This window comes from Urocitellus parryii, chromosome 1, assembly GCF_045843805.1.
Source record: "Urocitellus parryii isolate mUroPar1 chromosome 1, mUroPar1.hap1, whole genome shotgun sequence".
NCBI classification, from domain to species: Eukaryota; Metazoa; Chordata; class Mammalia; order Rodentia; family Sciuridae; genus Urocitellus; species Urocitellus parryii.
Window position 1 is genome coordinate 22,112,030 of NC_135531.1, and position 11,571 is coordinate 22,123,600.

Genomic DNA, 11,571 nt, shown 5'->3' on the forward strand with positions numbered 1-11,571 from the left:
AGTAGGTTTTGTATGAGGTGCCACTTGGTTTTTACCTCACCTTCCCCACACCCAAATCTCTTCTCAAAGGATTAAATTTGTCATATCATGCAGACCTTGTGAAAAGCCATAGAAATCAACGATGAGGGCACAGAGCAGGGTCACCTGTCTCCAAAAAAAACGCACTTGTCATTTATTTCATTGTTAGAACTTTAACTCGGCCATGTATTGATGTTTAGATAAAAGGTGAATATCTCTGAGGGGACTGGATCTTTATCATACCTGGTGATATTCTATATTGTGCCCAAATTTTGATTTTCATCCTGGTAGAAACACTGGTTTGGTTATAGGTAGGTGGAAAACATTTTGGGCTTGCCCATGCTTCCCAGATATGAAGGAAAGTGATTCCCAATGGTGATGGGAGAAGGCCAAAATAATTATGAATGCTTTCACAATTGTACCCATGACCACAAGGGTACAGTAGTAGTCTCTCCTTACCTATGGTTCTGCTTTCTGCCGTTTCAGTTATCTGTGATAAACAGAGGTCCAAAAATATGAAATGGACAATTCCAAAAATAAACCATTCCTAAGTTTTCAATTGGCTGTCATTCTGAGTTCTGAGTAGTATGATAAAGCCTCATGCTGTCCTGCTCCCCCCCGCCCATGACAAGAATCACCGATTTGTCCAGTATATCCACCCCTGCCAGGCCCTCAGCCATCTAGTCACTGCCTCAGTTCACAGATCAGTTTTCACTCGATAGCAGTGCCTGCAATCCAGTACCCCCACCCAGGGTTGGTTTTTTGTTTTGTTTTGTTTTGTTTTTACTTAATAATGACCACAAAGTACACAATCAAAGATGCTGGCAATTCAGATATGCCAAAGAGAAGCCATAAAGTTCTTCCTTTAAGTGAAAAGGTAAAAGTTTTCAACTTCATAAGAAAAAAAAAAGTCATATTCTGAGATTTCTAAGAGCTACAGTGACAATGAATCTCCTAACCGTGGAATTGTGAAGAAGGAAAAAGAAATCTATGCGAGTTTTGCTGTCATACCTCAAACTACAAAAATAGTTATAGCTCCAGTGAATTTAGTGTTTAGTTAAGAGGGAAAAGGCATTAAATTTGTATGAATGTATGTATAGGAAAAACATAGTATATTTAGGGTAAACCTTGCTGTGGTTTAGACTAACCTATTAAGCCAAGTGCTATTTGATCTTTTGAATATTGAAGGAATTTTACTGAATTTTTTATGAAAAAATTCTAAAGTCACAATAAAATTAAAATAAATTCAAACCAGATAGAATGCACAAATATAAATTCTAAAAGGTGTGATTAAAATTGACAAACATCTACTTAGTGCAAGATATTGTACTATTCCCGGAGTTATTAAGGTATTTAAAGTACAATTTGTACCTCCTGAGTTTTCGACCTAACAGGAGGTAATAGATTAAAGGCAGGTAAGGACACGGATAATATAAAAAGTAAAAAACAGTCATGGAAGGCAAAGGGCCGGGCACTCTCAGAAGTAAAAATCTACATCCAGATGAGAGTGTGAAAGAAACTTGTGGAAAAGATAAGTCTTGCTGCCAGAGACAATTTCTTATTTTGTTATGTTTGGAATGATATCTTCAAAAATATCTTCTTGTCTTCGGATAATTAAAAAAACACTTACTATAGAAAAAATATAAAATACATGTATTTCATATGAAATTTAGTCATCCCATCAAACATTAAATAATATTAACACTTTGAAATACTTATTTTAATATATTTCTTCATATGTTTATTGCTTTTATTTTTAAGCTGGTAATAAAACAAACGGACATTAGATTTTTTACATTTTATACATTTTACATCTTGGTATGGTTTGATCTAGCATGTTAGGAATACTCTCAAGCTCTATTGAGGAACTGGGTGTGGTGGCACATGCCTGTAATCCCAAGGGATCAGCAGGTTGGAACAGAATGCTCACAAGTTTGAGGCTAGCCTCAGCACTTTAGGCTAAGCAACGTAGTGAGACCCTGTCTGAAAGACTAAAACAAAAATGGCTGGAAATGTTACTCGGTGGTAACCACCCCTGGGTTAAATCCCCAGTGTCAAAACAAATAAACAAGAAGAACTATTTAGGATTTGAAAACATAATTTTAATAACTGCATAATTTATTTAACCTTTTTGTTTGGGGAGATTTTTGTTGAACTTCCAGTTTTTTTTAAAAAATATCATTATAAATAAAGTATCATGAACATTCTTTGTTTTTTTTAAAAAAACTACATGTCCATAAAATTATTTCCTATGGTTGAATTTTTAGAATTATTTGGTTAAAAGGTCTAGACAGTTTTAAAGCTATTAGTAATGTCAAATTTAAAAAACAATAACAACATAGACTTAAGTAAGGAAAGGCTAATCCAAAAGAATTATTGCAATAGGGAGAAATTTCTGACTTTGAGATTTGCATCCCAGAGGTCTGGGAGAAATGGACTTTTTTTTTTTTTTTTTTTTTTTTACAGGGAGGGGTAAACAAGGCTACAGAGAACCAAGGGCAGGAGAATGGAGTGAGAGGTGACAGCCACGATGGGGCAGTTGACCAGGGGATGCTCTTTCCCCAAGGTTGGTCAAGTCTCCTGAAGAGTCATTCAGCAGATAATGCTTCATGTTTGTGTGCTCAAGGTGGGGCAAACCTTAGGGGAATCAGGGAACGAAAGGTTTTTTAGTTTGATCAAGTCAAGTTTGTCTTTTGACCTGATTGAAAGTTTAACAAACTCTTCCTTAAAGCCAAAGATAGTTGTCACTCTGCCTCTCATTTTAGTTTGTCAACTGTTTGGTGTTACTCACACTAACACTGTGAGTAGAGAAAAAGACCCTCTCCTACTGGTGTAGGGGAGCCACGTTTTAGGCAAGTTACCAATGCCTGTGTCTAAGTTTCTTCATTAGTAAAACTGGATCATCCATTAGCATGTACCTCAAAGGGTTGTTATAAGGTATAAATCAGTTACTGGGTATATTAACTATCTATAAATACTTAACAGATATAGGGAATTAATAGCTCAAAATAACATACACTTATTATTGCACAATGTCTGTGGTAAGGAGTCTAAGTGTTCCTTTGCTGGATCCTTTGTTTCAGAGTATCTCAAAGGGCAGCAAAAAAGATATTGGCCAGAGCTTGGTCATCTAAAAGCTCTTCCGGGAAAAAAATCTGCCCAAGCCCCTTCAGGTTGTTGGCAGAATTCAGAACTCAGTTCCTGGAGGATGGTTATGAAATAGGCTTTCAGGGGAGAGAAGAAAAGATCCTTAAGTAGAGGCAGATCTGGATCTATGAGCATGACCAGTCTTGCTCATGCCTTTAGTTGTGCAAAACTTCCAGGTTATGTTTGTAACAGATCAACTAGAACTAACATGTAATCCAGCCAGGTGCTGTGGCATGTGCCTGTGTTCTCAGTGATTAGGGAGGCTGAGGCAGGAGGATCTCAGTTCCAGGCTAGCCTCAGCAACTTAGTTCAGGAAACAAACTGGTCAAGAAGCAGCAAGCAGCACTCAGAGGAGAAGAACTCCAAACTTTATTTTATGTCAGTGGGCCCACAGGAAAACAAAACTCCAAATTCTGAGTGCTGATCCACAGTTTCTCACAATATTTATAAGGTTTTTGGCATTATCTTAGACCAAGTCTTATCACTGTTTTTTTTTAATTTTTGTATCTTTTTGCTGATGATATGATTCTAAACCTAGAAGACCATAAAAGTTCTACCAGAAAACTTCTAGAACTAGTAAATGAATCCAGCAAAGTAGCAGGATACAAAATCAACACTCATAAGTCAAAGGCATTTCTGTACATTAGTGACAAATCAGCAGAAACGGAAACAAGGAAAACTACTCCATTTACAATAGCCTCAAAAAATAATAATAATTGGGAATCAACCTAACAAAAGAGGTGAAAGACCTCTACAATGAAAACTACAGAACACTAAAGAAACAAGTCAAAGAAGACCTTAGAAGATGGAAAGATATTTTAACCATAAGTCACAATTTTCAGGTTTGGATGTTGAAAATTATGATACAAATGTTTAAGATACAATTCACCAAATTTTATACCTCTATATCTTTCTACACTAGAAAAACTTGCTTACACAAAACTGAAAATAGGATCCTACTTGATAATATAAAAGTTACCATCAGAAGAAATTTCTTCAGGATCATTAAGCCACTTCCTTTGTTCTGAAGTTTCTAAAGTAGTATTAAGTTACATTAAATCACCTGAAAAAATTTCAAAAGAGAACCACACACTACCATGTATATCCAAAATTAAGCTTTAAAAATTTCCAAGACTGTTGTTATTCAATGTCATTTCAATAAGCTAGACCAGCGTCCCAATCTAACACTTTCCTTTCCTAAATCTTACACACTGAGGGGAACAGATACCATATCATAATTTACTATCCTTGCCCAAGTTAATGCACTGGTACACGTAGTGAAATCTTCTCAGGCTACCCAGTTCAAAAATTGATGAAAAAATAAAACTAAATGATTGGGAGTTACTTGCCAATTTGGAAGTAGAGTTCTTTAATTTTCCACCCTAATTTTTTAATAAGCAGAATTAATATTGTCAAAATGACCATACTTCCAAAAGCACTATACAGATTTAATGCAATCCCAATCAAAATCCCAATGACATTCCTCATAGAAATAGAAGAAGCAATCATAAAATTCATCTGGAAAAATAAGAGACCCAGAATAGCTAAAGCAATCCTTAGCAAGAAGAGTGAAGCAGGTGGCATCGCTATACCAGACATTAAACTATGCTACAGAGCAATAGTAACAAAAACAGCATTATATTGGCACCAAAACAGACTGGTAGACCAATGGGTACAGAATAGAGGACACAGAGACTAATCCACAAAATTATAATTATATTAGATGAAGGCACCAAAAACATACATTGGAGAAAAGATACCCTCTTCAAAAAATGGTGGTAGGAAAACTGGAAATCCATATGCAACAAAATGAAATTAAAAAATCATCTTTTAGATACACATTTAGCCAAGATCATTCCCAAGAATCATTCTATAATATCAACACATTACTGCATTCATTGTCCCTTCTTTTTTATTTTTTTTAAGTAGACAGAAGTGGAGTAATCCTTACAGTGCAGGGAAGGAAGTGGAAGTTCCCCAAAGCAAAATGGCTTTGGCAGCTGCTGGGAGTCCCTCAGCCCTTCCTTTTACTTACAGGATTAGCTCCTGTGGTTAGGTCCAATCTAGACAATCTGGCATATCTCCTAACTTTCCAGTAGAGTCAGTTTTTATCTGCCCTAAGTCTTAAAGGGAGAAGGGGGTATGTACTTTGATCAGCCCAATTCTCCTCCTGGCATCTCCTGGGGAGGTTTGCCTGTTGGGGCAGATGCAGAGAGGCCAGCAGATGGAGATTTTGTGGGTCCTCCTGATTCTTTTTCCTCAGTGAGTCCCCAAGATTTTCTCTCTTCATGGCAGATATCATAGCTAAGTCTACTTTACACTGTTGGCATAATTTAGGATTTTCCCTTAGAGCAAAGAAAAACTGAACATACGGCACCTCACATCATTTCCCTTCCTTTTTGCAAAATTTATCAAGCTGTAAAATTGTATTAAAATTGATACTTCCCTCTCGTGGCCAGGTTTCTCCAACAGAGAGTTTGTATTGAGGCCAGGCCAAGAATATGAGGCGCTTTTTCTTGAGCGTCTGAGGGTTAAATCTATCCCAACTTTTCAATACGCAGGTTAGTGGTGCACCTGGAGTACTGGAGAGAGAGAAGCTCCCATCTGAGTGAGAAGAAAACAGGACTCAGGCGCCCGCGCTGCGCTGCAGAAAACTGTTCTCATTAGGGACATCTCCCTAAGCTTGAGCTTCCTAAACGGTCCAGAAAACCTGTCTCTCACCTTACTTTGCCAAGGGTGTTTCTGGTCCCCTTTGGCAAAGTGCTAGGATCTCAGTTTGCCCTGTGCCAGAGACCCTGGGAGGATTCAGACTTAAGGGCATTACTGCTTATCCTTCTGGCCACTAAAAATCCATTGCAAAAGAGAATCATGCACACTTTTGTTGCCTTTGCTCTGTAGACTAAAGGAACTGCCTAAGAGTAAGGGAAATCTACTGGTTGTAAGGTAATGCTTTCTATCAGAGAGATTACGGGAGGAATGGATTCTAAAAATGCCTCTCTAGCAGCTTAAAGAGAACACAGCACATTTTAAACATTGGGGCGATAAAACAGACTAGTGAAAGTTACCTATGCACCTTAGGGAACCTGGGCAGATTTTACTGATTATCTCATGTCTTTCTCTCAGTCCTACAACCTGAATTGCTGACATTTCTGACCGATGAAGGAAGGGGAGCATCCAGGAGGAAATGGATGCGGGGTTGGGAGTGTTGCATAGAAAATGTAATTGGGGCTATCCCTCAGTGCCATTCATCTACCTGTCACCCTAGATACCCCTGAGGGCTGTTGGGAGGGGGCTCAAGAGAAAGGAACCTTAGGAATACGTCTGAGTGTAGCCCAGACCGGAATTCTGTAGTTGTTCCAAACTCCTTCCTCCACCTCCACGCATCCGAGGCAGATTGGGATTTGGGACACTGTGTACTCACGCCAATTGCTCTCCGGGCCCAGACAGAAAAGTTGGAAGCGGCTTTGACAGAACCCAACATGCCTGCTCTGTATTGAACAGGTGATTGAGAGCTGCCTAGGCAGGGAAACCTCTCACCCGAGTCTTGAAGAGTGGCGGCTGCACTAATTGGCATTTAAGTAGCTGTCAGGTACCCATCTTACCCTCCAGAAAGAAAGAGAGAGAAAGATGCACCTCAGACAGACATGGGGTGTGTGGAGAGGTGCTTACCTCGGAGTAGAATCTCGGTGGAACCTCCAATATGTTACCACTGTTGATGGTTGACGAGTCCTTGCTTCCCCAATGTTGAAGAATAACACCAGAGAAGCACGCCGAGGCAAGGGCAGAGTAGAAATTAGAAGTTTATTAAAAGATAGCAGAAAAGACTTCTCCCGGAGGAAGAAGGGGACCCAAGAGGTGGAATCCGTGGCGGTTGTTTCCCCTTTTTATAGTTCTTTCAGTGATGGAATGTAGGTTGGAAGGCCTGAGGGTGGGACACAGGTGAGCCAAAGAAGTAATCTGGGCAGGAAGGACTTCATTAACATTTCTTTGAGATGGGCTATCTTCAAATCTGCTGGGGCTGTTCATTAACATTTCTTTGGGATGGACTCTGGGCCTAGGGCTTTTCTCAGGACTTCATTAACATTCCATGAGTTGTCCTGTGTTTCCCGGAATTCATTCTCAACATGGCCTCCATTTTAGATCTTACTCGATATTAGAGATATTAGACCCGATTTACCTAACTACCTAATTTTAAATCTGGCTTCACAATCAATCAACAAATATATGAAAAAATGTTCATCATCACTAGCAGTTAGAGAAATGCAAATCAAAACTACTCTAAGATTTCATCTCCCTCCAGTCAGAATGGCAGCATTATGAGGACAAATAACAATAAGTGTTGGTGAGGATGTGGGGAAAAAGGTACACTCATACATTGCTGGTGGGTCTGAAAATTGATGCAGCCAATATGGAAAAGCAGCATGGAGATTTCTTGGAAAATTGGGAATGGAACCACCATTTGACCCAGCTATCCCTCTCCTCCATCTATTCCCAAAGGACTTAAAAATAGCTTACTACAGGGACACTGCCACATCAATGTTTATAGCTGCACAATTCATAATAGCTAAATTGTAATGCCCTTCAATAGATGAATGGATAAAAAAATGTGGCAAATATACACAATGGAATATTACTCAACAATAAAAGAAAATAAAATCATGGCATTTGCAGGTAAATGGATGGAGTTGGAGAAGATAATGCTAAGTAAAGTTAGCCAATCTCGAATAGCCAAATGCCAAATGTTTTCTTTGATATAAGGAGGCTGATTCATAGTGGGATAGGGAGACGGAGCATGGTAGGAATAGAGGAACTCTAGATAGGGCAGAGGGGTTGGATGAGAAGGGAGGGAAGGGGCATGGGGTTACAAATGATGGTGGAATGTGATGATCATTATTATCCAAAGTACATGTATGAAGATACAAATTGGTGTGAATATACTTTGTATACAACCAGTGATATGAAAAATTGTGCTCTATATGTGTAATAAGAATTAATCTACAGGGGGCGGGGCTAAAGGCCTTTTGCAGGGTCTCTAACATAAAGCATGCTTACATAAACAGATAAGAATAAAGGGCTCTTTTCACAGGCATCTGTTACATTTCAAGAGGGAGTAATCAGACTCCCAGGGCAGTTATTTACAATTCGAAAGGTAGGGACCCAAGGTTAATTAGGCTTCCTGGAGAAAGACTGGGAGAGGGGAGAGTAACTGACCCCTTCCCCAGGCATTGGTTTCTGGCCATAATGTTTTTAAAATTTCATTTCATAACCAGGTCTCATTTTGTCATCACATAGTGAGACCCTCTGTGCAACTTCACAAGACCTTGTCTCAAAATTTAAGAAAAGAAATAATGGATTGGGTATGTAGCTCAATGGTACCTATCCTGCCCCATTCAATAACCAGTATCAACAACAACAACAATAAAGATGACAACAAAATAATCAATTTAAATCTCACCAGATTCAAAGACTTCTGCAATGTATCCACAGATGATTTACTTCTATACTGTTTAGCCAAAAATAAACATTCTGCACCCGAATATCAAATGATTACTATGGTATTTGAGTTTCAAAGGAGCTTGCCAGAGAAGCTGCACATTTCTTTCCAAGAGAATCACGTATATAATCAGAAAGCTCAACCCTGAATGTGTCATGCATCTTCTCTTTCCTGAGAGACAAGGGCTACTCATACTCTGCTTTTGGGATGTATATATCTTGGCTGTCCTTAAATCTTTGCTTGTGTTTGCTTTTGGCATGCCCTGGAATAATTTTCAGCAACAATTTGAAAAGCCTGCCCTCATTGAGGTGAGGTCCCATTTTCCTCTTGAGGGAACTGCTTGGATGCCTGCTTGGTGACAGTAGGACTAGGTCTCAGTGCAATGCTGGCTATTGTCTGGGAGCTGCCCCAGGCTGCTTGTCCCATGCCTATTTCCAAAGGACTGCTGACTTCATCAAAGCATGTAAGCTGGGAAAACAATAGCTAGACATCTATAGCCAACAAGACAAAGCTTAAAATAATTTGGAACCTAATTATGGATGTAATAACCCTTTATCTTTGTAGTATCCTATTGATTAGAAGCAAGTCACCAGACCAGCTCACACTCAATGGGAAAGGATTACACAAAGGCATAAACATCCTGAAGTAAGGGTCTCTTGAGGACATCTTAGAGTCAGCCTGACACCATCTGCCTCTGGGTGTTAATGATCCAAGTTCCCTTTATATGAAAAAGTCACTCATATGCTCTCAAGTCCCCAGAGCTCTCGGGCCATAAGAGCCTCAAGTCCAGAATATCATTCTCTATATTAGATGCAGATTATGAAATAGGCTTCTTGGATGAAGTTCTTCATCCAGTTCATTGAGTATATTTCCTTTAGATCCACTGATTCATGAAATGAAAGAGACAAGTTATTGGCAGGATACAATAGTGGAGCAGGGAAATGAATAAGTATAGACATACCTATTTAAAATAAAGGACTGGGCATGGCAGTGCATGCCTGTAAAGCCCCTAATTCTGGAAGCTGAGACAAGAAGACTGCAAACTTGTGGCTAGCTTCAGCAAATTAATGAGACCCTGTTGCAAAACAAAAAAATTAAAAGGGCAGGGACTGTGGCTCAGTGGTTAAGCACTGAATGGTTAAGCACCCCTGGGTACTTAAAAAGGAAGGGGAATTGGTACCAAAAAGGGGAGGGTGATCCAAGAGGAAGGGACAGCGCAAAGGGACTGTAAATGCAGTTGGTCAGATATTCAAAGTTCCTTATTAGTCTTCAAGAACTACAACATTTCAGTATGCATTTCAGTGAGAGGTGGGTCTTCCTTTCTTTCTTTTTGGCTGTACTAGGGGTTGAACCCAGGACACTGTATCACTGAGTCACACCTCCAGCCCTTTTTATAATATTTTATTCTAAGTTGCTTAAGCTGGCATCAAATTTGCAATCCTGCCTCTTATATTGCTGGGATTACAGGCATGCACCACCACATCCACCTACAGGAAAATTTAAAAATAATATAACCACAAAAAGAATATTGTAAGTATAAAAGGAAGAAAAGTTATTTCTCAATATCATAGACTATTCAGTCAGTACTTAATATTATCCCAATTCTCTCATGAATAGCTTCCTATGTTTGTTTAAATCAATATTTAATCTTTTTATTTTATAATATTTTGTGTGTAAATTTTATTTTGTAATAATATAAATATATAATATTTCATAATAATATAAAATATATTTTGTTTTATAATAAATTTTATAATAAAACCCAGAGCCTCATACATGCTAGGCAAGTGCTCTACCACTGAGTTGTAGACTCAGTCCTTTTTATTTTATTTGAGTCAGGGTCTTGCTAAGTTGCTCAGGCTGGCCTTGAACTTACTATCCTCTTGCTTCAGCCTCCCAAGTAACTGGGATTACAGGCATAGCTATGGCCCCAGGCTTAAATCAGAATTTCAAAACATGATTTATACACTACATTTGATTGTTGTATATATATATTTTTTTAAATTATGCAATGATTTCTTATTTCTTTGATGTTTGCTTTCTTACCTTGTGAATTTCACTAATTATATCCTCTGGTGTTACATGTCATTTTTCTCTATTGCCTGTATGCCCTTATAAATAGGTAGATAATATGCTTGGTTAGATTTAGGCTCAAAATTTTTGCAGAAAAATTTCCTGGTGTTGTCTATTGCAGCATACTGGCAAATAAATAAATAAACAAACAAACACATACTATACACACACACACACACACACACTATAATATCTTTTTGTGATATTAAAATTGATAAGTTCAGGATGTCTCAGATTCCTATTTTATGAAGTTCCCTGTTACGGACTGAAGTTTGTATACCTCCCAAATTCATATGTTGAAATCCAGATCCTCAGTGTGATGATACTTCTTGAAGGGGTGTTATGGCTTCAATAGGAGGTGTTTTCCAAAAGCTCCTGTTTAATTCAGAAATGTTCAGAGGTGAAATGTTTGGATCGTGAAGACTGTAATCTAATCAGTCCATCTTAGTTTGGGTGGTAACTGTAGACTGGTGGGGAATGGCTGGAGGATGTGGGTCATGGGGGGAAAACCCTGAAAACATGTCTTCTTTATGTCCCCTTCTCCCTCTCCATGAAGTGAGCAGTTTTCCTCTGCCACACCCTTCTGCCATGATGGGCTCCCTCATCTTGAACCCAAAGCAATGGACTAGTTGGACCATGGACTAAACCTCTGAAACAGAGAGTTAAAATAAACTTGACTCCCTCTTAGCTGTTACTGTCAGGTACTTGGGTCACAGCTGTGAAAAGCTGCCTATTCCAGGGGCTCTTTGGAGGTTAGGCCAAGAAAGTAGAGGTGATGAGATTAGAGTCCTTCTTTATGAAATCAGGAATTTTGGGCTTTTTTTTTTCTTTTAGAACTG